The sequence below is a fragment of the Columba livia genome, chromosome 6 (assembly GCF_036013475.1).
Source record: "Columba livia isolate bColLiv1 breed racing homer chromosome 6, bColLiv1.pat.W.v2, whole genome shotgun sequence".
Classification (NCBI taxonomy): domain Eukaryota; kingdom Metazoa; phylum Chordata; class Aves; order Columbiformes; family Columbidae; genus Columba; species Columba livia.
In genome coordinates, this window is record NC_088607.1 from 32,558,599 (window position 1) to 32,585,136 (window position 26,538).

The 26,538-nt window shown below is 41.9% G+C and overlaps 1 protein-coding gene and 1 long non-coding RNA gene across 5 annotated transcripts in view; one reads left to right on the plus strand and one right to left on the minus strand.

The window, feature by feature from the left end:
• The window catches only part of ARID5B (AT-rich interaction domain 5B), a 116,080-nt gene that overhangs the window by 47,116 nt on the left and 42,426 nt on the right, over positions 1-26,538 (plus strand). The window lies entirely within an intron of this gene.
• Positions 965-21,370, minus strand: LOC135579839 (uncharacterized). The gene is made up of 2 exons (XR_010473659.1): positions 20,595-21,370; positions 965-2,352 (listed from the first exon to the last, which is right to left on the minus strand). It is a non-coding gene; the product is annotated as an uncharacterized LOC135579839 (long non-coding RNA).

Genomic DNA, 26,538 nt, shown 5'->3' on the forward strand with positions numbered 1-26,538 from the left:
AAAAATGCCTATAAAAACAAACAACAAAATTACTACTCTTTAAAAGTGTTTCTTATGAAAATAATGATGTGGTATGATTTGCAAGCCCTGCTGTGTTAGGAAGAAAAAACTGGCCAAGGTATGGTTCTGTTCCTGTATTGCAAAATGTGTGGTGTCAATTGTACTACCTTTGTTGAAGGCAACAGGCAAAGTGCTATTTTATCCTTTTCTTTGCTGGCAGGACAATAAAATGTACAACACTTCGTTATCCAAACAGTTTACATTGATATCATGTAGATTGATGTCACATGTGGAAAGTGATGACTGCTAAAGCTAAACAGAGGCAGGGTGGTACAGTAGATAAATGGATTACTCTAAGGCACTGGTATTTATCAGTCAAATCTGAGGGGAGACCAGATTACAGAAATGTGACTAAAATTCTTAAAAGGTGTCTATAAGGAGATCCAGACACATTTAATTTGAAGGGGTTGGCTATTTCTTACCTTGCAAATGAAAGAAGTGTGCAGAAGGAGCAAGATTGGAACACGTATTTGCTCCTCACCTGAAATTCTCCAAACTCTAAAGCGAGTACAAAATTTGGGAAATACGGTCTACTAATGTCTTTATGTGGGAAGTGCTGGCTTCTGATACGGATGCCAGGTCTTTTTGAGAAGCGTTGCTGTTGAGGAAGGTGTTACATGTTCTCTGAGTGTTGGAGTACTGTGCGACAGATCCAGCATGTCACAAGTGAGACACCAGAAATACCTTTACAAAGAGCCCCGTTCGCTGCAGCGTGTAAGCTGTTGTCCTTGTTAGGCAGTTTTAATAGAAAATGTTTTTCCAGGAAGTATTCTCTCTACTTTTATTACACGTTTTTAACAAAAAAAATTCTTTTCAGCTCTGAGTCCTCATAACTCCCGACCTCCCCTTGTTTTCCGCCATTCTGTAGGGTGTAACAAGAATAAATAAAGCAGGAAATGTGAAATTGTTTTAAGGAAAACCAGGACAAAAAAATAAGCTTTATTGAAAATAAATAATGCAGAGGGTTTTTTTGGTGTGCCCAGGTGGTCTGGGCAGGACTGTTCTTGGGGAGCCCTTTCCTGGTTCTCCTCTGACTGGGTTCTGTGTGCCACAAGGTCCTGTCAAGGCGGCCACTGGAGAACAGGGCTGCTGAGGAATCGGCTCGACAGCTGGAAGGCTCAAACATTTACGTCTCTTTCTTTGCAGCCTGCCAGGGAAAGGCTCACTCTCCATTTGCAGAGGGAAGACTGCTGTGAGGGAGAAGCCTCCAGCTCCTGTGCTTGTTGATATAACTACTGATTAGTTAATCTAACTGCCTTGGAGGGTTCCCCTCCAGAATGCAAATAGTCTCAATAGCTTGCTTCTGTTGAGAAAGCAGAAGACAGAAGCCATGCTTGAATGTCTTGATAGCCAAAGTTCGTGGGTCTGACCACAGTCAGACTGTGTACGTCTTTCTCTCCTGAAGTAAGAGCAATTAGAGGTCCTTACCAACACAAAACAGCCTGGGTGGACAGTGAAATGCTGGGATAAACGGCTAGGAACAAGAAATCTGAGATTTTCAACCCACATAGGAGGCTGGAGTAGAGTTGTCCACAATTGCTCCCTTAAAGTAAAAACATGTGCCAGCTGAACAATTCATTTCTCTTCAACTCAAGGTCATTGGTAAAGGCATTTTTCAAAATCTTTTTCATTTGTCAGCCTCTGGGGTTACTGTTATTTGATAACTTGTAAATGCGTGTAATTTATGGGCATTTGCTGTGTCGTCAGATATGCTGCAAGAGAGAAGGAATGAAAAAATCGTGATCCTAACAGTTTTCATTATGAACTGAAGATGTAGATGGAGGCCAGGCTACCTGTGTGGTGTCCAGAAGGTGTATCTGAGGTCACTGGGCAGAAATGGGTGAGCAGCCGTTGCTGGAGCAGCACACAGCCTCTGCGTTTGCTTGTCCCAAGAAGGTGCCTCAACCTTCTACTGGACTCGTTCCTGCTCCACCGCGTCGAGGGACTCCCAGGGCGCATTGTTAAGTGTGGATCCGTTTGCAGTCTTCTTGTGGGCTGCATTTCCAGATGCAGGTGGGCACCTACAGCAAGGGAGCCCGGAGATGTTTCTGTCAGCATGACCTTCACCTTCTCCAGGCTTGGGGACTGAAAAGGTGGTAGGAACAGAGACACAGCTGAGAACCAGGAGCGTCGGGTGCTTGGGTGGTGGTGGATTCCTACAGCTCCATCAGCTTTCCCAGGTGAAGATCTTGCACAGGATTTATTGCCGTGCTTCGCTTAGATAAATATTACAAATTCTGCCTGCTAAGGATGAACCAGAAGGCTCTCTTTCGTTTTGTGAGCTTGGGGTTGCTTTTTGTACAAGCAAAAGTAAGAGAGAAAACAGAATACATTATTTCTTCTTGATTTTTAAAATCTATTTGGTAAATCTTAAATAATTCTAGATTATTTTTAAAGCATGCTGGGTCCGATATGCCATTAAAAAAGCTGTTTGGTCCCTGGGGTTCTGTAAACACTTGTTCACCCCAAAAAGAAGGTTAAAAGTTTAATTTTTGCATGTAAAGGCCAATTTTTTATAAAACATTTCATACAAAGAAAGTGAGAGAACTACATCCTGCTGTGGTATTAAGATCATTTTTTCTCTGAAAAAGGAAACTTCTTTGCTTTACCATAACACGAGCAATGCAGAGGGAAACTGCTCATTGAAAAAAAAAATTATCTATATATATGTGTAAAGGGCGTTGCAATCCTCACTTCCCTCCTCACCTGTTCCCCTCCAGTAAAACTTAACAATATATTGCGTGCACATCTACATTAAGAACAAAACAAAAACCAAAACCTTCACCAATTAGGGATGTCCCTATAACACAATGGAGAAAAGCGGATGCTCTGGGTTCCAGGGCTGGCTGGGGAGTGAGGAGCAAGGGGCGAGTTACCGGCCTCCGAGCCCACAATTTCAGAAGGACACACCTGCTCTCCTGTCATCGACCAGGGAAACCATGGCAGGACAGCGCTGTGAAGAAGAAGGGGCTTTCTAGGGATAGGTCATGTGCCGGAAAAAATGTGTTGGATGAAAGCGATTGCCATCAGAGTGTAGAGTGGTACCGTTACTCCTGGTTATAGGTGAAATTTGGTCTCTGCTTTCGTTGCGCATCTCAGTTTTATAGAAGTTTGTGACTCATAGATAAAATTAATTGTTTAGGGGAAAAACATAATAAAACAAAACCTTGGCAGGGTGTGAGACATAAAAAAAAAGAGGGGGAAGAAGAATGAATGTTTCCAGTCTAAATGAAATACAGTTTTCCTGTTGGTGACTTTGTGTGAGTCAAAGTTGGCTTTTCTTTTTAAACCAGCTCTGGTACAAAAAATGTACTAGGCCTGAAAGGGTGGGTTTTTTTAACGTATTTCAGCTGACGTATCAGCATTATTGATATTGACTGTTTTAGCTACCTGCGGGATAATTTATAGCAGTAAAATTCAAAAAACCCCAGAGTTTCAAGATAGATGCTTCGGGTTTCTTTGTTTTAACACAAATGTGATGTTGGAGTGGAATTGGTGTTAGTGCTCCTCTGCTGAGACTAGAACGTGTAAGTGTTTAGAAATGCGATAGGAGGAGTATGGAGGCTTTTTATTAGCATGGATAACTGGGATCCTGATAGAGCTTTATGGCGGCATCTCCTACAGTCTGAAAAATATGCAGATATTTTCCAAGGTCCTGGGCAGGGTGGCTTAGCTAAATATTTCAAATTTTAACTCTCTCAAAACAAAAACAGGACATAGCTGGAGGGGAAGTAGCGATTAATGCATAATAGTGCTATATACCATATAGATAAATGTACATTTCCTCTTCCTTTCCACCCCACCTCTGTAAACATAAGCTTTTAGCTTGAAAAAGCAAATCTGGCAATGTTCTGGATTCTGGTCAGACTTCTCTCTTTTTTTGTTAATTCAACTGTAGAGTAAGATATTAATGGTCCCCAGATGTTGTTTATAATGATTGATTTTTCAGTTGTGAAAAATACTTGCAGTTTTTTTAAACAATTGATATTTTCTAGTGTGCTCTGCAGCATTTGAATAAAATGTCTGAAGGCAGAGCTGTTTATGTGCCCAACATAATCGCTTCTGTTAAGTGATTTCTTCATTCTTAACATTTTTAGCTCTAATTGCTTTTTCCCCATACATCTAAAAATAAATATTTGCAAGTTTTGCATTCTGTCACTCATTGAAATGCATAAAATATTTGTATACTCAAAGCAAAAAGGCACTGATAAGGGGTCACATTCTGTCTCACTTAGTGGCGTAAATCCAAAATAACTTGATCCACTTCAGTGGCTGTTACTCAAGATTTTCACCAGTTAACCAGAGGCAGAATCTCACTCAATGTTAACAGCAAGCTGTTAAGTGAACATAAGTAATGTGTGGTAAAGTAAGATAAAATACCTTCCTGTCTGCAAGAACTTCAATAGAAGCAAATGCTGTTAGCTTCTACCTTTTTTCTGGTACACTTTCACTAGCAACCATAGCCGTAACCAGGATAAATATTAAGGTAGATTATTTTTCTCTTTGTAATCAAGACTCATTTCTGGAGAATGCTGGTTTTATGTGAGATGTGTGTTTTCTGTGAGTTGTGAACACAGCTCCCCTGCCCAGGCCGCTTGGAGAGTCCATGTGGCTCCTTCCATTTTCGGGTCCCCTTGGGGGTTCGTTGGGGAGAGAGGGACTGATGCTGGCTGCACAGTGTCACTGTCCTGTGCTGCTCCTACATGGCCGTGGCCTGGCAGCTTTTGGGGCTGGCACGGGACGGGGGGTGAGATGCCCTCCCATGGGCCCAGGGCCTGGGTGTGCCCACATCCCGTCTGGCGCCTTTAACTTCTCCTTTTTAATGGTTGATTGAAGAGTTGATTATGTGATGGCATTGTGGGGTTTACATGTTTTCTTAGCCAGAGTTTAGCAAAGAATTAACGTGTGGTTCCAGCAAACAAAGGTAACCCCAGCAAGTGAGCTATTCTTCTCAGTCTGATAAATGTAACTTATCACATGGGGTTTGTTATTTATTACACATGCGTCTTTTTTATTGGTGTCCATTCACTAAATGATGGTAGATATAAATGACTAATTCTTTCTATATAAGATTTCCACTCGGTAGCTAGTTTTATGATTCAGCTATCAAAATCACTTCTTATCATTATAGTGAGAAGTAAGGTGAGATGCGTTCATCATGAGTGTGAGAGTCATGTCCCTCATTCATGTTTTCATTTCTGGAGCCATCTTTTTTTGTTTGCAGTATGACTTCATTAGAGCATCCTGGTTTGACCGTTCCCCTGGTGTCAGTGCCTCCCTTGAGCACCAGGACTGCCCAAACTCTTGGGCTTTGTCTCGGGAGAGGTTTTGGTCCCACACACCCTAAGCCTCACAAGCAGCGTCCCCAAGGTGCTGGGAGCTCGGGAGACCTTTGCAGCCAGGGAAAGGCCCCTGTTCCCGCGCCCGTACAATGGAAAAGAGAAGTGGTTTATGTCAGAATATGGTCACATTCTTCTGATTAAACCCGCTCAAAAAGAAAAAAAAAAAAAAGACAACATTGTAATATTTTCCAATGACTGTTTATCATGAATTACGTCAGCCTTAGTTTAAATTGCTATTATTTCTCCTTAATGCTTCTTGGTGCCTGCATAATTTACGGCATTGGCAGCTGCGGGACTATGAAATAACCTTTCACAACCACCATACAATAGTAAAGAACATGAAGTTTTTGTTGTTAATTATTATGGGAGTCCTTTAACTTTTTTACAAAGTGACATAAAATATTGTTGAGGTATTTATGGTTAAAGCTACTTTTACATGGATCTATTTTGCTCCTGGCTAGTTCTTAACTAAAGCAGTCATTTGTGGTTATTATGCCTTGGGAGATATTATGTCAGAACTGGTTTAAGAGTATTATTATGTATCACATGTCATATATTACATGTCAGCACTTGAGGCTGTCTTTCAATAAAAACAAATGTAATTTTAGTTAATGGTCTTTTAGGTATAGGCCATTTGTAAATTTACCTGAGTTCGTTTGAAAGCATACTAAAAAGCTTCGTTCTCCCGGAGTGCACTTGAGTAATTTCATTTTGGCTTCGGATGGAATTTCCAAAATATTTGTCATTATTTCAGTCGGAGGGTGCTGCCTCGAAAAAGCAAATAGTTTCCCAATACAGAGGTTAATGTGCACGTTTTAAGGAGCTGTAACTGTTACTCATTACTTTGTTTAGTTTTCCCCCTTAGGAGCTCAGGCTTCCCAGGTTCCCCACTGCTCAGGCTGATAGGAGTATCCCAGGCAACTAAGCCACCTCATGATGATACTTCCCTGGGCCGCTTAAATGAGTAGCTTATACCTTCTAGGTAATCCGTGGGGTGAAAAGGGGTATAAATTAAAGGTTGCAGGCGAGTTTTTAGGTTTCCTTGAAGTTTCATTTCAGATCTGGAAAATGCAAACTGACACAAAGCAAACTTTGAATTAATATGTCGTTCCCCTTGGTTCCAAATACTGTGCATATTTTCCAGTACTTACTTATTTAAAGCAAGAAATGAAGCTTATAGGGTGTGCCAGAAAGTTTACAAAGAATGAAAACACATAAATGACTCGTGCACTTTTTCTGATTTTTTTTTTCTTAATGTGTAATTAGTTAATTACTGCTAGGCAAAAAGAAAAAAAAAATGAGGCATGATTTCTCTCCCCCTCTATCTATGTTTGAGCAACATAACAATGATCAAAGCCTCTGTTTGTCTCTAGTTACATTTTACTCTATGGGACTACTGTTTTTGGTGATTCTATTGTAGGGAATAGAAACCCTGCTGGGCAAAAAAATCGGTCTCTATCCCCCTACAAATGCTCACACTGAAGATGTGAAGTTGCAAACGTGAAATTAAAAAAGCAAGCAAAGGGCAGGGTGAGCATGTTGTATGTTGCTAAGTTGGAATTTAATGAGAGGAACATAAAATGAAGCTAAACTTGCCTGGGTGCTGCGAGATTTTTTTAATATTAGGGAGCATGCTTGATTTCCCTGGAAATGAGTGAGCAATCTGAATTTAGAGTTGCTTGGTGCGGGGAGGGAGTGTTTCGTTCTCTTTCTTAGTCAAAGGCGTTTCACAAGCCGATTGCCAGTGAAAGGGGAATCTATAATTACGTAAGAATGTAGCAAACTTTTCTGTTTAATGAATGAATATTAGGTATTTGGGGTGCAGATAAAAGATGGTAAAAGAGGGAGAGAGAGCTGACGTCTTAGAGATTTTAATAAAGATTGAAGTTAGTAGTGAAAAGGTCAAAGTGCCATTTGTTGAGCCCCTGCTTCTGGCGCGGTTCCAAAGCTCCCAGTGCTGACTGGGGGGCTGTGATGTGTGTTAATGAACAGTCGTGGCACTTAACTGAGATCATGGGTTGGTCACATGAATATATATAAAAGTTATGAGTAAAGATTTTTGTTACCCCCCCTTTTTGCTGCAGTTTGGCTGTTGGAAGGCCTAAACAATTAAAAGAAATGTTTGAAATGTTTGAACACCACATTATGTCCCCTAGACTGTAAGGAAAATGAGCTATGAATAATAGAATACTGCTCTAGTTAAATATAGTTATTGAAAATTGTTTTTAGCTACAGATGTTATGCCATTTTAGAAACTTAGACTAAATAATGTCAGATCTTGTTTGCTTTTTTAGTATGTTATTCATTTATTGGGAAATTCAAAATTTAAAACAGCTGGGAAAGGGTTTGGTGTTCACTATGTAATCTTTAAAATGTGTACATTTCAGACTTACTCTTATAGTGCTGTTTAGAAATGACTGAATTGTATATTATAAAGTTCTGTAAACATGCTCTACCATGTAGATGACAGGAAAACATGAAATGGGAAAATGAGATAATTCTGGAGCTAGATTTTATGTATTACAGCCTTGATAAAACAGCAAATGGCTTTCTCAGTTTAAATAATTTGTAACTTTCCAGGAACGTGCATGGGTGTTATGAACAGTATGTCTAAAACAGCGGCAGAAAATAATGTTCATTCTCCTTTAATTCTCGCTTTGATGTTTATGTCAAAACGAAGGAGTTAATTTATCTAAGAGTTTCACTGCATGAGTTGGACTGTACAAAACCAATCATGTAGAAATAATAGACTACCATTGGAAGTGCTGTACTATTGCAGTTTTAATAGCTCTTCAGTTCTGCTCAACAATTAGTCCATACATTTTATAGCTGTGTCTTTAAGAAACTGGCACACTCAGCAAAATCACAGTAATTGGGAGATGATGCAATGTGGAGAGAAATCAGAGGAAGAAAAATAATTGAAAAATGGTGTTTTGTTCGGGTTTGGGTTTGTTTTCTTTTAAAATTTTAAACACTGCAGTAGTAATTACTGGTGGGTGAGACTTCTGCAGAATTTAAATTTGATGTGGCTGGGTTTTTATGAATTTGTTTTTCAGGCAAATTGCAAAAGAGGCAAAATAGGGCATTAAAATTCTTGCTATAGTTTTCTCTCTCTGAAATCAAGTAAAGGCATTCAGCGTGATCCAGAGGAAGGACTTTTCCCAGTGCTGTTTGAGTAAGTTTTCTTTACCTGTCAGCATCTTCATAAGCCATAAATCATGGACAATATGTGAAATGCTTTATCATTTACACAAACATTTAAAGAGACCTCGGCAATCCCTTTTCGCTTGTGTCCACTGGAGAAGGTACCACTGTGTTAGGGCATGAGCATCCATCCTCCCAGTGGTAGCCAGTGCATGCTGGTAGTTTCTTTGCAGGACCTTGTTTCTATGCATAAATACTGAATATGAAGGCAAATCTAATTGTTTTTTTAAACTGGGTTTTTTGTAGGTTTATTATTGGCAATTCGAACCTTATGATGTTTTTTAATTGATTTATTGTCCATTACGAGCCAAAGGCCAGTGAAGCATTTTATATTTCAGCTGGAGTTTGGGCCCTGGTACTAGATATAGCTGTATCTTGGTCTTTTAGTGATCAGATAAGCATTTCCTTGTGCTTCGGGGCTGCTGTGTTGGTCTTAATGCCATAAATTACTTGAGGGTAATGATAGATAACCGACTGATGAGAGTAGGAGAGCAAACCTGGTTTTTAGATGAATATGCAGGGGGATAGTGAGAAGAAATAGAGGTGTTACTGCTGCTGCATATGACGCTAGAGGAAATCATTATCAAACCCCCTAAGAGCTAACATTTTTGGTAAGTCAGTCAAATGATGATGGCTTTCTGCAAAAAAAGATGATGCGATTTCATGGGATAACTGCACTACTAATACTCAAATGTATTATCCTGAACTGTGGGCTGCAAAGGAACATGGAAGAGCAGGAAGAGTTTATTAGAGAGATTTTTTTTTTCCCCGCTTTCAGCTTTGTGCCCAACTCTGATACCCATGCTTTGCACATTGCATTGAAATACTGGACAGGGTTAAGGAAGGAGCCAAAACCCAATTTGTAGCATGGAAATCTTGCCTTCAAGTGAAAGACTAAGGAATAGCAATCCCTTTAGCGCATGGAAGAGAAGACTAAGAAGAGACTCGATCACAGTCTTTTAGTACCCCCGTGAGGAGACCTGTGTCGGTAGAGACCTCTCTAATTTGGCAGACAGACACGTAGCAGGACCCCATGCTTCCAAGTGAAAGCAGATAAATTAATGCTGAAACCAAGGCACAATTATCTACCAGTGAGGGGTAATTAAGCATGGGAACAACTTAGCTAGGAGTAACTTAGATTATTTATTACTTGAATCTTTTAAATCAAGACTGCTTTCTGAAAGCCACGATCCTCACCCAAAGAGGAAATACTGTCTTCATCCAGTGGTCACTCTGATGTCATATAGGCAGTATTTGCAGAAAGTAAACAGGCCACTAACATCCTACCAATTCCTTCTGGCCTTAAAATCTGTTACTTTATTAATAATTTGTAGCATCTGGGCTAGTAAAGGCTTGACTGCATTGGATCTCTTGTCCATTATATAATACAACAAACCTTCCCAAGATTTGCTTACACTCTTAAGTAGACAAGGTGAAGTTTAGCATTTGTTGGGACTGGGGGCTGAGGTACAGGGTTACGGAGGAACCTGGTGCATTAGGAGCTAAATGCTGGTGTCTTCACTGGTCCACCTTTGTGGCTGTTGAGACCTCTTGTCTTCCTTGTTCTTCTTACCAATCTCGATCCACCATGAGCGGCTGCCTGTGTCGCAGCTCCTCTGCTCTGCTTATCAGTCCCTTGCTCTGTTGGGGACATCTGCTCAAGGAAAACTAGATCTGGTCCATTTTAGGCTACTTCAGTAACTGCTACAGAGGGCTGTCTCCTCAGTTGAAGTATGGAAAATGTAACTCAGTTGCATCTCATTTGCATGTGCAGCTACACACTGCAAGATCTAGAGACTTAGCGTACCAACATCATGAGTCTTCTCTGATGGGTCCTTCACAGACGTCTCCAGTCACCTTACCTTTTGCGTAATAGCTTTAAACAGCATGTTAATTAAAAAGTAGGTGTTAGCAACAAGTGAGTAATAGAAGAGGAGGAATTTATTTGAAATCAGCCATTTCAGCCCACAGAAAGGGTGAGAGAGTACGGGAAAAGACTAATGGTGATCATCCTGCTGCCATGGGTAACATTTGCAGATGCTGCTGCTTCTTCAACAGAGGGGCAGTGTGCAGCCTTCCAGCTCTGTCATCACCTTCTGTGTTTTGCTCTGGATTTGCAACTATAGTAGAAGTTAAACTCCCAATAAAAACACCTCTTTGCTGTGGGGTGGCATGTTTACTTTAAGTAGGTGTTGATGATTCTACTTCTCACTTCGTTGATTAAATAAGTCACTTCATCTTAGAAGTCTTACAAACCTCAGCTGAACTTTGCTGAGATGAGCCTGTGTCCCATTACCTACGTTCACAAAGGTAGAGCATGAGTGTGAAAAACAAGGAAAAGATTATTCCTGGGGTCTTTAGAAGTTCTTAGATCAGAATACCACATTCAAAATTAGCAGTATGGTTGCCCTGATTCTTTTATAGCATCTCGGTTTTGCAATGAACCATAATAATTTGACTGATTTGCCAAAAAAATGATGATTCTTCAGGGTTTTTTTGGTGTTGGCTGTTTTGAAAAGCAGTCTATAATTAAGATGAATACGTCTACATTGTGAATGTTTAGTTATGGTAGAGATGGGTTTGTTATAAAACAAACAAACAAAAAAAAAAACCACCAAAATTACCTAGCTGCAAGTCCTTGCAGTTGTTTAGTTTAGAAGTTTTAAGTCAATTCATGGAAGTCTGTGTTTACTGTCTTTAGAGCATGATCATGACATTGGAATGTATTGCGGAAAAAAGACCCTATAAAATGAAATGCACATTTACGGGTAAGGAGCGGAGAGCACTTAGGATCAGCAGTGAGACTGCAGTATCTCTTTGAAGTGTAGCAAAGAGGAGTACTCACCACTGCCATTTTGGGTTTAGAGGGTAGTGAACTGACACACTCAGTAAGTTCTAGCACTGTAACAGCGGCTGGACCCAACACCATTAATTTCAAGAAAATATGGACCGTGATATCCCAATGACAGCAGTCAGAAGAAAAAAACTAGAACTGAAGCACTTCGTTTAAAATAAAACTTTATAATAAAGTCAGGTCTCCTAAGATGCTGCTTTTGTGCTGTGCTGCATGTGAGTAATCTCCGTGACTCATCTCGCCTCTGACATACTGCAGCCATCAACGTTACCAGCCACGAGTGTTGCCCTTCATAAAGGAAATATCCTATTTTTGGTGTGGCAATGTCCTCAGTTTTAAAGAATTTTCCTCTTTTAAAGTGCTCAGACAATTAACGCCTCATGCATGTATTCAACAATGGTTGCCTAGCAACCATCAGAAATATTCGGGAGAGCAAAGGCAGCCGAGATGAATGAGCAGAAGCATCAGCTCCCATTTCAGGTGAGCTGGAGGAGGCGTCAGGGCTGCACTGACTTTTGGGACCCGAGCATGAATATCCATGAAAATCAGACAATGCCAAAGTCTTGCACGTCAATCAGATGCAGAGATGGGGTGAGTTGTGCAGCCAGAAGCAGTTGCAGGAGGTTGCAGTCGCTTGGGCTTTGTTAGTTTCAGGAGCCTGGACCAAAACAATGTAACAATCGTTAAATGATGGAGAGTCAACAAACACTCCTTGTTTGCTGAGGAAAGTTTTGCTGCCTTGTGCTGCATTCCACCTGCAGTTAGAGAAGGGGTGAAGTTCCCACTGCCTTTGGTGGAGGTTTTTGGGCATGGGGCTAAGTACCAGGTGAACCCCTTGCCGGGGGCTTGGCTCCAGCCCATCTCTTGCATTGCCACCCCACTCCCACTTCTTCTCATTTTGTATTTTAATTCCGGCATAACTTTTACTGTACAGGAGGTTTTCTCACTCTTCTGAGTCAAGTCTTTGATGCCGTTTTTAGCATTGGAAGATGCCATTGGAGTGAAATGGAAATATTTTCTGCAGTAACAGCCTTCAGCCACTATGGTCTTTTTTCCTTTTTTGGGGGTTTTCAGCAGAACGGTTGACATGAAAGGTTTGGTCTAGGGTGGGAAACAACCTTATCATGCTGGGTTGACATACTCTTGGGGACATCTCTGTCACCACGATGCTGGTGTGGCCATGTCCTGTGCCCGTCCATGTCAGTGGATGAGCTATGGTGCTGCTCCATGGTCTCCCCAGTGGTTGTGCCGTCACTCGGTGTGGTGGGGTGCAGGAGCACAGGGCCCTGGGGTTTTGGTCTCTAGAAGTATTTTCAGTTGGTTTATTTTCATTAGATACCTTAAAATTAAAGAGCCTGATAGTTGTCTATTAGCGTTGCTCAGAACTTTTTTGACTGCCTGCCCTGGTTAGAAGAAGATGATGACATTCTGGCATTTTTCTGTTGGATAGAAAAATTGGATTTATGACCATCTCAGCTTCAAAGGTAAAGGTTAAGAGCAAGATTATGATCTCCTTTCCACTCATGTAAATCCACAGGAGTCAATTACTTTGGATTGACAGTGATGTGATTTAGATCAGAATCTGGCACTAAAGCTTTTTGGGGTTTGGTCCTACATCCATTGACTTCAGTGCCACTTGTCTGCTGACTTTTTGCTTTTGGTATGTGGTGGCGGTATTTGCATGTGGAAGTGCCTCAGGGGCCCCACATGAAACATTGGTTCACTAGCTTTAGTGGGGGGATTTTTAGATTAGATGTTAAAATCAAAATATGCAGGGGGTGGTTGGGAAGTAACAGAGGCACAATGGTAATCAAAATAATGTGATTTTTAAGATTGATATCTGGTGACTTAGAGCTGAAAAAAATCCCGTATGTATCTTGGAGGTCTGAGGCTTTTACTCTTTCTGATTATAAAAGACATTTATTTCTGGCCTTGATGGCTGATGACATATCAAACTTAAAATATGCCATGATCCTATAGTCTGGTAGTGCTTTCTGGCACTGGTCAGGGACTAAATATAGCCAGTTTTGAACTGCTGTGATAAACCTGGAAATAATGTTCAGCAGAAAATTCTCAGACAATTCCATAGACAAATGTGGAATATGAAATTACTTTTCTGGATCGCATCTGGTTTGTACTGTATAGGCTTTTGTGCCCCGTCTCTCGTCCCCTTGTTTTCCAACTATCCTACGAATGTTTGTGGTACAGATAAATCTTAACTGAAGCATCTCAGTGGTTCATGTTAGTTCATGCTAAAGCAACAAATAACATAAAGGGTTTTTAAACCCCAGCTATTCCACGCATTCCTTTTGGCTTTGTAAACCATTTTGCCTTGTTTTTACAAAAAGAAGGTGTATTAAAAAAAAAAAAAAAAAAGGCGTGCATTTCCAAAAATCACTGATTGTCTTCAAATGAACATAATCCAGGAACATGCAGATTCTTGCATTGTATTATGGGATTAGTGGTATTCATCTGTCATGCATAATGTGAAGGTGATATTCAGAGGAAAAAAAAGAGCCTTTTTGAAAGGATTTTTTTTTTTTTTTAATTATATACTCACATTTGTTTTCTTTTTATTTTTTTTTTAACTCATATACTTCTACCAGGCTATGTTTCATTTCAAGATGGTGTCTTTGCTAGAAAGATAATCAAATGTAATGTCTTCCACAACCTCTTCATATGCATGACTGCATAAAGCTTGTGTAACAGTTTATTATTATAAAATTAGTATAGCATAGCATAGAGCAAACTGGGCCCCTGGCCAGATGAACTAGACAATGAATAGTTATATAAGGTTTTGAAGCACATGTATTAGAACACAAGCGCCCTGTATTTTCTTCTCAATTGTCTGCTGTTTGTTAATGTTTCCCTTTCAACGTGATTGCATCTCAATTTAATAGCACTTGCCATTTCAGGGTTTACTGTGCCAGCGCTCGCATAGTTACATCCCCTCTGTGCTGCAAAGCCTGCATGTATATTAAAACTGAACTAGGCATGGTTAGCTAATGGGTACTTCGAGAGATATGCACTTATAGAATTAAGTGATGTATGTAATTGTTAATTTTATGTTAACAAGTTTGAAAAATGTGTTTCACCAATAATTGTAATGCTGCATTCTGTGCAAAGTGTGACATTTTAATTCTTGTTGAACAATTTCCTACCTCTGCTCTGTGTTTTCATGGCAGGGTATTATTTTGCAATCAAGATAAAAGCATTATTTATTAAAGTTCTAAAATATTACATTACTGGAAGTTTTAAGCTGAAGATCAATCTCCTGTTTCATAAAAGCATTTCATTGATTTTTTTTTTTTTTTTTTTAATTGGTCTTTGAATTTAAACTTAGGTTCCACATTATGGATTGTGTATGATTCCAGAAGCAGAGGGATGTTTTAGTGGAGACTCGGTGCTGTTTTGAGGGAAGCTGTACCTGTCACAGAGCTGTGGGAAAGGCTTGCCTTTGGCATATGCCCCTTTGGGACTGTCAGATCCCAGCCTGCTGCATGTTTGGCACAGGGAGCCCATTGACTTGGGCTGTGGGAAACCTACATTCAGCACTATCTATCGGTCCTTGTGTCTCTTTCTGTGCCTCCAAAGGAACTTCTGTTAGAGACTTTTCGTCTTTGGGAGTCAAATAAGAACTGCTCCGTGCTTTCAGAGGTGCAGGACGGCCTTTCCGCAGTGAGGGGGTGCTCAGTAGCCTCTGGCTGCAGTAGCCCAGGTGTCACCCTGTGAAAGAGTGACACTTGCACCTGGATTTGTGGTGCTGGATTTGTTTACTTTCTGTGTGTAACCTAAACAGCGCAGAGGTCTGGCTTCCCCCACTGCCCCATGCTCCAGTCCTCCTGTTCCTCAGTTCCCCGTGCCAGGCACTTGCCGTTTCCCCCCCTTCTCTGCACGGTCCCGGCCACATCCCCATCCTGGTCCCTCTTTGTTACACTAGGATAATGCCATTTTTCTGGTGGCAGCCCGTGATGGTTCATCCATGCCATTGCAGATGTGAGACCAAAGCCTACCTGTTATTCCCTCTTACAGAGAGCAAATTCATTTTTCCATCCCTAGTAGTCCTAACATAGAACAAGTCTTGCATTTCTGTTCCAGCTAACAGGGGCTTCATTTGCACGTTCTGTGTCATCTGCCGAGTCTGACCTTGTGCAGACTCTTTCTTTGCCAACCAGCGAGGGAAGGCAATTGAGAAGGGGACATCGCTACCACCCCCTGCTGAGGTCAGGAGTGGCTGTGGCCAGGATTTGACTTCCCAAGAAAGGAAGATTTTCTCATTTGCCACTAAAGAGAAGGAAAGGGCAGGGTGGGAGGAGCATAATAGGCTCAAAACTCAATAAAAATAGCAAAGGAAACAAACAGTTTGTGCCTAATTTGAAACCAGCTGATCTCCATGGTGATTGCAACAAATCTGTGCTACGTTTGACTGTTTAGTGAGACAAAGGTTAGAAATAGGAGTTCACCCGCCATGCTGGACTGTTTGAATGAACAGGAGTGGGAGGGTTGGGACCTTTGCGGTCATTGAGTGACCATGTGAAGGTGCTGGGGGGAGTTCGGGGGATGACAGAATTGAAACTCCAAAGGATTTGTGCGTCTTCCTTCCTCATGCATCTTAAGAAAAATCAGCCTTTATACATTTCCTGGAATTTTTGTTTTCAACAGTGCAGTTCTGTGGAAAGAAGAGTCTGTAGGGCTGTGGCTTCAGACAAAAATAGCATGGTAGAAGACCAGCAGAAATCACGCAGTAAGCTTGAAACCTTAGATAAATAATAGGACTAATATACTTGCCACAGTAAATAATAGGACTATAACTCCCCTAAAGCTCTTGATTGACATTGTCTCAAAGTAATTCCTTATGTGAAACAGAAGCCTGAGATAAAATTTCAGCCTTAATTTACAGATATTTGAGACGGAGGGAGAAGGGAGTGCATTAATCCTTACCAGAGAAGAAATTCCTGTTCATGTTAGTCTGAAATACTGTCATGTGATGAGTCAGAAAGTTTTTATTGTGCACGTCTTCGGAGGTCAGGGCCGCTGAGCTTTGGCATGCGGACTGAGCAGACAGCGCTTGCAAACCAACACATCCCCTTTTGCTGAGGCCACAGGCATGGAAAGCTTCCTACTTGCCATAGGTGTGCGTGAGTTTCTTTTTTTTTAAATGTAAATTTTAGAGGGGACAAGATTATACTTTTGAAATCCTTAGTCATAATGAAAAGATCTCCAGAGGCAGCTGATGAAGACATTCAGAGTGTCTGTTACACTGCATCAAGATTTAGAGTTTCTTGAGTAAATATTGACCAATTTGACCTTTGCTTTTCCTCAGTCAATATTTATCTCTTGGGAAAATTAATCTTCATATTCACCTTAGCTGAAGTCCAAGTCTACTTAATAGTGTACTTGGAAGTCCAGGAGAGGTGCTGATTTGTCTCGTTGTTATTTTTATTTGTTTAAAATTAGATATACAGAAGGTTTGGCCACTTTGTCAGATTTCCTAAACAACGCAGTGTCAGGTCATGGCTGGTGGGAAGGCTTCTAGGAAAAACCTAGATCTGACGGCAGGCAGAGTGGGCGAATCTGGGAGTGGAGCAATCCCTTTATTGGAAATGGGGATGAGGATTCCCGTACAGTGTGAAAACCCGTCCAGATGCTGTCAGAAGAAGGGGACTGATCAGGATTAGCTAATAAAATTCTTGCTGTGTATTTGATGAGGCAGAAAAAGGTGGGTTTTGAGCTTTCTGAACCTCACACAGTCTTCCAGCAACCTAATCCTGCAGAGCACAGCATCAGGTATTGTGCAGACCCGAAGAAAGGCCCAGCCCAAGAGACTGGTCTGCAGGCAAGGGGACAGTGGCTTGCCAGGCGAGCAGGTGGGTCCCAACACAGCTGGATGATGCTGGGCTCAGCAGCCAGTTGCATCCCCATTGCCATGGCCTTCTACAGGTCAGTATTAAAGTTGTTCCCCAGCTCTTGCTCCCTGCTGCTGGGCTTGTGAGCCAGGCTTGGAACCCCTACATGCTCCCAGCTGCTCGAGAGCCAGGGATTGGTCACTGGGAGTGTGGAGCAAATAGTTTGACATGAGCAAGCCATGTCAAATAGGACTGCGATACCCCCTTTATCATTTCAGTGGCAGTTTCAAGTATTTTGGGGTGCTGGAGATGCTGGGGCAGGGTCCTTGGGCAGGGGGTCCTGGCACCTCGCTGCTGCTTCCCGGCTCGGCTGCACTGTGTCTCCTCTTCTCCCATCTCGGCATTGCTGGGTGCTGCTGGCTAAAGCCTCCTGATGGTAACAGGGCAACATTTTGGGGTAGAAAACGCAATTATGGTGCTTGTGAGCTATGCTGTGAGAGCAGGAGCAACCGGGAGGTGCTATTGAGGCGGTGGAGAAAGGCAGTGCCTTACAGATATCTGCTTATGCAAATCGAATCATTTGTCTTTTCAAATGTTCATTTTGCCTTTTCCCTGATTATATTTTCTGAGTTTCCATATGTACTTCTTGTGATATTTCAGTCTTGTCAAATTAAGAAGAGAAAGCCTTACAATTAGCTTAGGATATATACCAAATAAAGTAATGTTTGTCATTTTTACTGTGTAATCAGTCAACAATATTACAGGTGCCCTGTAAGTTTAAAAAGAAAAAAAAGGTCTGACTTGTGTTTGTGATCTTGTAAGTATCAAAGGTATTTGTTTGGGAAAAAGGCATTGAGAAAGAAGAGAATTTTAAAATTGCACAATTGCAGTTGAAAAACCAGAGCAGGCAACGTCATGTGTTTCTGAAGAGCACGCTGTTTAATTTTATAGTAGCAGTATTTTAAGAATGCTGACGGTACGCAGGAAAGAAGTGAATAATTCTTATTGCACAATCCTGATGGTTTGTTGTATTCACAATGTTAAGACTTAATTGGCCCCGGATTTCTCTCAGGAAAAACAGGACATTTGGAGAATAATAATAAAAAAAAAAAGGCCAGCTGAAGCAGTAGTGATTTATCAAAGCAACATTTAAATAAAATAAAGATTTGGCATCCTTACTTAGGATAGGCTGGAAAATGCATTTATGTTTTCATGTACCTGGTTTTTTTTTTCCTGATGTACCTGATTGACTTGTTTTAATACCAGTGTTATTTACATTTCAGGGATGGGCCTCTATTATGCAGGAAATTGTCCAAACCCCTACAGCTGTATTTTAAATTGAAATGATTTTTTTTATGAAGTGATTGTGCAGACTTAATTTAGTAATCTATTATTGAATTTATAGGTTCAGGCTGTATAAAGACTTTATATAGAACGAAAATGGGCACGTATGAAGATCTATGCTATATATACACCTGGTTTTGTATATTAAATCTTTTACATATGTTGTCCATTTTCAGAAACAAATAAACTGCTGCTTTTGAAAACTCAGCTTCTCTTCCATATTAGGGAATTCTGCAGTCTCCCTATGTTCCTTAGCTTCAGTATAATGCTAAATCAGTTTGTACATTAGTCTATTTTTAGTTATGAATGAACTTTATGGAGTGCAGCACGCAGAGCGATTTCAGAGATTCTCGCTCATAAAACCCATGTGTCATGTGCCGCAATTACAGCGGTAAACATCGTGCAAGCTCCGGGCTTCCAGGGGCCCAAACACTGAAATTTCCAGGAGGGGAAAGCACCCCCAGTCACCCTTTTATACGAAATACTACACGTACAGTAAATCTCATCACATGAAATCAGGTTAAATTTTGTGACCTTGGCTGCGGCAAGCGGGCTGCCTGGCATGGCAGCCGGGTAACACTAGAGGGCAACTGAGAGTTTTCTTTAACCAAGCTGGAGCTGGTTTTAATATCAACTAAGTGTTTAAACTCGGTAAGGATTTATTTTCCTGTCTGCAGATTTCGCATGTGTAACCTCTGGGTTTCCATTGACAGCAAATAATAATCCAGCTGAAGTTTCTTCTGGGGGAAAATACAGCGGGAGCAGGTCAGAAGCCTGCTTTTGCCCAAATAAGGCTTTTTTTTGCAGACCCCGTGTGTTAGATAATGATCAACTGACAGTCGGTCATGAGTTAATAATGCTGGATGCTGAAATATGCATACCATGTGGTATACAACAGTTCTGCGGGGAGAGACAAACACGGCTATAATTAGACATCTGAAACACAAGGAAGTGTGTAAATTGTTTAATAGTCCCTCCGCTTAATTCACTCAGATAATTTCCTAAGAACCGGTATTGACAACGAAAGAATATTGCACAACTGACTTGCTGTTTAGTTTAAACCCTGGCCTGCTCAGATAAATTAATGAGTACAGCTCGGTTTTATTTGGATTTTTCCAAGTGCTGAAGAATTACAGGGGCTGTATCACAGAGATGTGCTCAGTTCTGTTTGTGTTGATATTTGGGACGGCTACACTGGATTCATGGGATTTTTACTTGTTTAAAGCTGGGCACGTGATCTTACCATCAGGACTTTAAAAACGTCATTTTTTTTGGTGTTTTGGCAGTTTTGCAGGTTCCCTTTCTACTCTTACACAGTGTGGTAAAGTTATCGGAGTTACCATCACTGCATTGTACTGGTGAAAACGTGCAGATCCCTCCTCTGCTCAGCAACGCCGAGCAGCATCACCTCCACACCCCAGCATCAAAGCCCTGTGTCAGGTGTACCCCAGGGGTGCCAGGGCTTTGTCCTAAGCTTTTTGCCAAAGCAGGGTTATTCCTGCACCTCTTTATGGCTGTGTGCCTTGCAAGGAGGCGCCTGGCAAGGCCCTTGCCAGCTGCTGCTGGGAAAGTTGGTGGTGACCCAGAGAAGTGATGGGGAGCAGGGTTTGGGCTGAGGCTGCTGCTCCTGTCTCCACCTAAATCTCTGCGTAGTCCTCGTGGTGGTGGCAGCTGGATGTAGGCATCAAGGGGGGAGCTCACCCTCTAGTTTCTGCATGTCACTTTAGTAATATCTTCATGCAGGTTGATTATGCCTAACAGATTTTGATTACTTTGCAGTGCAATGATCAAGTGCAAAGAAAAAAAATGAAAGGAAATTATAATATTCTTAAACTAAAAAAAAAAAACCTTACATAATCAGTTATGAATCAGAAATGCAAGAGATTTAAATAATATATTTGCTGTTTTCATGTTGTACATAACTGGATGATCATAGCTTCTTACCTGCTGTTGTCGTTACCACAAGCGAGGTCTCAGGAAACTGTCCGTTTTTTGCTTCTCGCATGAATTTCTGCCTTTTCAGATTCATGCACAGTGTCCATCCTTTACCAGTCAATTAGCCCATCTCATCTGTAAATCTGTGTGGATATGACTGGCTACGTATCTCTTGTATTTCTGAGGTATGTAGGTCACGTCTCCATTGGGCCCTGCTGACTCTGCTAGACAGCAATTTCACAAACGCTGACTTTTACTGGAAAGAAAAGGAAATATTGCTAGGAATGCCGCCTTAAGATTTTCTATGCGTTTGCCTCTTGTGTTCTAAAGCCCTCTAATAGGAAGTCTGCCTTGGGTGGTGTTCTGCAGAGTTTTTGATGGGACAGGCTGACTCGCATGGGTTTGCTGTGCATTTTCACTTCTCGCTGCTGTGTTTGAGCTGCTTTTGTTTTGGTTATTACATAATCTCTGTGTGCCCGCTCATTCCTTCCTCTCTTTGCCTTTTTTTTTAAAAAAAAAAAAAAAACAACAGACCATTCTGAGGAGTCAGACTTGCACTTCTTGAGTATTGCTGTGATCCTTTGAGTGTTGCTTGGAGGCTGGAGAGCAACTGCAGATTTCTGAGGGAAAGGGAAGCTTGTTGAACCCATGTCTGATCCTGTGATGCTGCCAAAGCACAAGGTGTTTCGTGATGAGATATGACGATTTCTTTGTTCAGAGCTTGAATGCTTCTTTCCTGCTAGTGACAGAGGGAGTCATGCTGGCTTGGTCATGTTCGATGCTTAACACAGGCTCAGCCTCAAAATGTGAATAGCCCCAGTGAGGTCATCAGAGGTCTTTGCATGCTCCAGGTCTTTACAAGTCAGGCATGTACTTTGCTGAATCAAGACTACAGCTCCTCATGTGCCTTGTCCTGCACAGCACAGTGCTTTGCTGTATTTGACCCTATACTCAAGCGGTTTCTCACCCGAAGAACCACTGAGTCATCTAATCTGGTATGAACCCCAAGTAGTGGCTCATCGGCCAAAATTACCAGCAAATGCTTTCATCCAGTTCGCCACCTTTTTTCTGAAGGAGAAGGGAAACAGCTGTTCGAGCAAGGACCACAGCCAGACAGCTGGACGCCGGCTCGCTGCAGCCAGCCAGGCTGCTGCGGCCGCCCGCAGCTCTCCCGGCCGGACCCGGCCCTCGCCGTGGCTGACAGAGACCCTCAAATTGCATACTTTTCTTCCAGCACCGTACACACCGGCTTGTGTCTGGCTCAGGCTTTTCCTAAAAGGTCTTCTGAAAGCTGGTCATATATGTGCCTTTGCATTCGGGCATTAGATCACGTCTGTGTGCTGCAGTGCCCAGGCATGCCTGGTTGTGCCTCCTCGCTTCTGAGTGCCATACTTATATTACCTGGTGAAGTCACTTCTCAGTCATTTGTGATCAAACAGCTTGAATTGTTCAGACCTCCCTCTTGAAGACAGACCTCTCTTTGGCCACAGCGTCTTCCTGCCAGGGTATATTTAATTTCCAGTGGGGGGGTGGCCTGTGAAGTGCCACCCTTGGCTTGGCCAGTGGGACCTGGAGTCCTTGCTCACAGGTTTCATGCTGGAGCTGCACTGAAGAGCTTGCGTGGTCTGTTTTTCCTTCTGATTGCTCGTTTGTATGACTCAGTGTTAGCATTGTGCCAGTCCTTGTGTCAGTGTGAATGTTACTGTCGGGGACCTTATATTTATTTCACTGACGAAAATGTTGAATGCTAGCAAGGCTAAGAGCAACCCCTGTGGAATCCCACCAAAAATATTTTCATTTAATAGAAATTCCCCACTGATGCCTGCTTTTAACTCTATCATTTAGCCAGTTCTTAATCCATTTAATATATGCTTGAATAAAATCATGTAGTGCTGTTTTTTAATCAAAGTGTTATCTAATATTAAATCAGTTGTCTTAAAGAAATGCAGGTAAGTTCCGTGTGTGCAGCTAGTTTCTCTAACCAAGCTTGTAGTTTCAAGTTATAAAATAAGGTGCTTTGTTTGTTTTTTCTTTTTTTGTTGTTTTAAGATCTGGTTTGTGTAAAACCAAGTCAATTTACTGGCTTTAATTATATTCTTTTGCAAGCATATCATCTGGCTTCTTTGCAAAAATGGAACAAATATTTACCAAACACCTCTGCTTCTTTCGAATTATTAATAGCAATCCTGTCATCTGTAAGCAGTGATAGGCCTACACTGGATTTTTTATTATTATTATTTTAATTTGCTCTAAGGTCTCCTTGAATGTCCATATTTCTCAGGCATAGATTTTTCTTTGAAGTCTTCAGCTTCCCTTTTCAATTTACCACACTTTGTAATTTCTAACACATGAATAGATTCTGTCTAAAAACAAACAAACAACCCCGAACTTTTTCCATGTTTTTTAAACCCATGTTAGTCAGCAGGACATAAAGAAGCCCATATCGAGGAAAAGTCTTAGCTTCCAACCATGCTGAAATGAAGAAAACAAGACTCCAAGCCTCATCCTGAAGCTTGTCCCGTCTTCCGTGGAAACGAAAAACATTCAGTTTTTGGCATAACTGGCCAACCTGGTATTTGCAATGCCTGTAACTTTTCTATTAAAAGCAATGCTAGTCTGAACTGTAATCCATGAAAAATACCACCTTTTTGCTTTTTTCAGAGATTGTCTGGTCAGGAGGGGGGTCAAAACAACAGTCTGCAGCAAGTCATATGTCTCCACATTAATCCACACAAGGAAGTGTCTGTTTCACTTATTTCCAAATGAGGAATGTTTTCTTTAGAGAGGTAGCAAATTGATTTTCCCCACATGGAGCATGGGATATCTCATTTCCAAAACAAAACTTTCAGAAATGGCTGCACAAGCCTGCTCTTTCTCCGCGTGCGTTAGAAAGCAGCGTGGATCCTCTGTGTTCCCTGCAAGGTTGTTTGCTGCTGCACGCTGGAGTTTCCAGGACGGGTCTGGCATGTTCAGTTATAAAGAAAGAAATAAACAGCTGTTTATTAAAACAGCTTTAGTATTGAAATTGTTTTCTCTGCAGCCTGACTAAGCAAGAGGTGTGTGTGTGTGTTGTGGAGAGGCTGTGTAAGAGCTCTTGTTGTTGGGAGGTGCTCATCCCTGACTTCCAAAGGTGTACTTAGGATCCTGTAGACTTTCTGGCCTTTTGGTGCAGTACCAGCTTGGTTGCAATTTGCTTTTCACCAGCTCTGCTCATTGTGCCTGGGCAATAAATGCCACAGGCTCTCCTTGGACCCTGTTCCCAGGAGGCAGATGCTTTTAAATAAACTTGGAGGGGTGAAAGGAAAATAAATGAAATGTAAGATATTGAACTCGGGATGCGGAAAAGGGAATGAGGTGAAGGAGAGAAAACAAAGAGATGGAGGTGATGAGGAAATTGAGGGAGCAGCTGGGACTCCAGAACAGTATGTGAGATTAACTAGCCTTTGAACAGTTTTTGGGATCGTGCTTAAATATAGTAATATGCTTTTCTCAACTATCAGATATTGCAGAATGCCAGAAGCCCCCTAGAGGGGTAGGTGTTAAAACCATTAAAACTGTTAACTTTCTATTCATTACATTTTAGAAGGTGCAACATGTAAGCATGTTTTTCAGCCAAGAGCAAACTTTTGCCGGGCTGCTTTAGGGGTGTCCCCAGCAACCAGCTATTTGCCACCTGCCTGCAGGCATGGTCGGTTCTGGATTTCCTGGAGATCTGGGACCGTTCTTCTCACCTTGACTTTGGTTGGGCATCTCCGTATGCCACATCCAGCTTCTGCTTGGCACCTGAATCATGGTGATCTGTGATCTGACACATCCTGCTGTTTCCACCTGCCTAAGAGGGAAAGTCTCCTAGTCTGTTTTGTATCTACTGATGGTTTTGCAACTTAGGGCCAAGCAACTTCTTGCACCTTCCAGTGCTCCACCTTAATCCCGGCTTTGTGATTACCTCCCTCTGGTGAATTCCCACCTCTCAGGTTTAGAGCTCACCAGACTTTTAAGCCCACCCTAAACGTAGACCCAGGTCTTCCACTGGCCCTTCTTTGCCAGTGGTCCTGGACATTTTTACAAGCTCAGTTGAGTTTTTTGTGTTGTCATGCTGTTGCAGTTGGCAAAAATGCAGTTGTTCCTTCCTTTTCCTTCATCCTTGCACAGGATAGGAACATGGTCACAAAACCAACAGGCAGCCAGAATCTGGTTGGTAGTGTAAGTTTTAAGTGCATTAGCAATGCTGAGCAGCTATCGCAGCACGTTGCTCAGCGAAATATGGCAATGACCATCCTTCCTTTCCCTTTTTCCTCCCCCACCTCCCCACCCCTTTTGAAGTGTTTCTGAGAAACTGGAGTACCCGCAAGCCAGAATCAAAAGTAATATCAGGAAATAGTTATGTAGATCAGAGAAGCCTGGGAAGGGCAAGAACTTTGATCGTGGGCATTACAATTGCTTAGATGTTCTCTAGAATAAGTAATGTTGAGTGAGCAAGAAAAAGGTACATGTTTTAGGCATGAGTACAGTACTGTTTACTTACATGGTTTGTTGAGCAGCCAGCAAGGTCCAAGGTTATTTTGGACTCAGCATGAGTAAGTGATCCAGGTATGACAAATGAGGTAATGCATTCCAGGCTCATTAAAAACTCTTGGCTACACCACTGATTTTGACAAAGTGCCAACATAGCTTGACCTCAGCTGTGTGAAGGCCACTATTTTTTTAACACCCTTCCTATAACAACACATCTTTTACATCAGCCAAAATATGTGTATCTAGAGAACAGTGCTGTGGGGAGGGTTGAACTCATTGGACTTCCAATGATAATCAGACTCCTAAAAAAAAGATAATTCTACTGTAACTAACCTGTTAAAGTCAGGTACCCCAGAAATACAGCCATTGTCTCTTATTTGTGCATCTGGGGGTGGCTGTGTGTACATAGTACATTCCATTCTCAGCATGGACATGGCTCAAGCAAGGATGACTTGATAACAGGGAGATGGTAAGTCTGGCAGTCGTTTCCCCTTCCTGGGGTAAAGAAGGTGGCTGGTGGAGGTGCTGTCTGCTTGTAGCAGCCTATGCTTTTCCACCATATGTAGTGTTTAATCACAGCTGACCACAGCAGCTCCCATTCTTGGGTGCTTCTCTTTCCCCTGCATAGAACCTGCCGTCCTCGGGTTTAACCCCGAGCTGGGAGTTATACTAGGTGGCAAGGCTTGGAGATGCTCCTGTTTTCTCACGTCCTGCTGAGCAGAGAGTGTCCCTGGAAGTCGAGCAGTTGAGGGTGGTAGTGGCAGGAGAGCAGTGACCACAACCTTGGGAGTTTTCTGAGTGGGTGGGCAGCGTAGTCGTCTCCTGATCACCTGCAATATCCTGATGCTTGCACAGGCTGATGAGAGAGCTGAAGGGGAAGATGTAATTTTTGAACAATGATGCTGTTTCATGGCTTCATGAACAGAGAAGACCTCTGGCTTTGAGGACACATCTAGCTACTGTGAGCAGCATTAACCCTGAGCTCCTCTCTTTTCTGTGGGGCTTGTCTTGCTTTATGGGTTGGAGCCTGCTACTGAGCTTATCTCCAATACCTGGTCTTTAATTCTCTGCTGCAGGTGCCTCTGGATTCTCCTTGTTTGATTTATGGTGGTCCATAACTCACAAGAACAGGCTTTGTGATCACCAGGTTACCTTCTTCCTGAGGTACATTTCAGTCAGCAAAGATTTGCCAGTCTACATTTACAGACAACCTGACTCACTGTGCCATGCAAAACGCAGGGTTTGCATTTAACCTCTCAGGTGTGAGGGTTTGTAATAAAAACATGCAGGGCATTGCTGGTGTTTTGGCACTGCAGAGCTTAACCACGGTTTGGGGGGAAGAAGGCAAGATACAAGTCTCCATATAAGAATAAAAGTGTTTAAATCTTAATCTCATGTTACTGAGGGCACTTACGTTACATCAGGGACTAAATGCTTT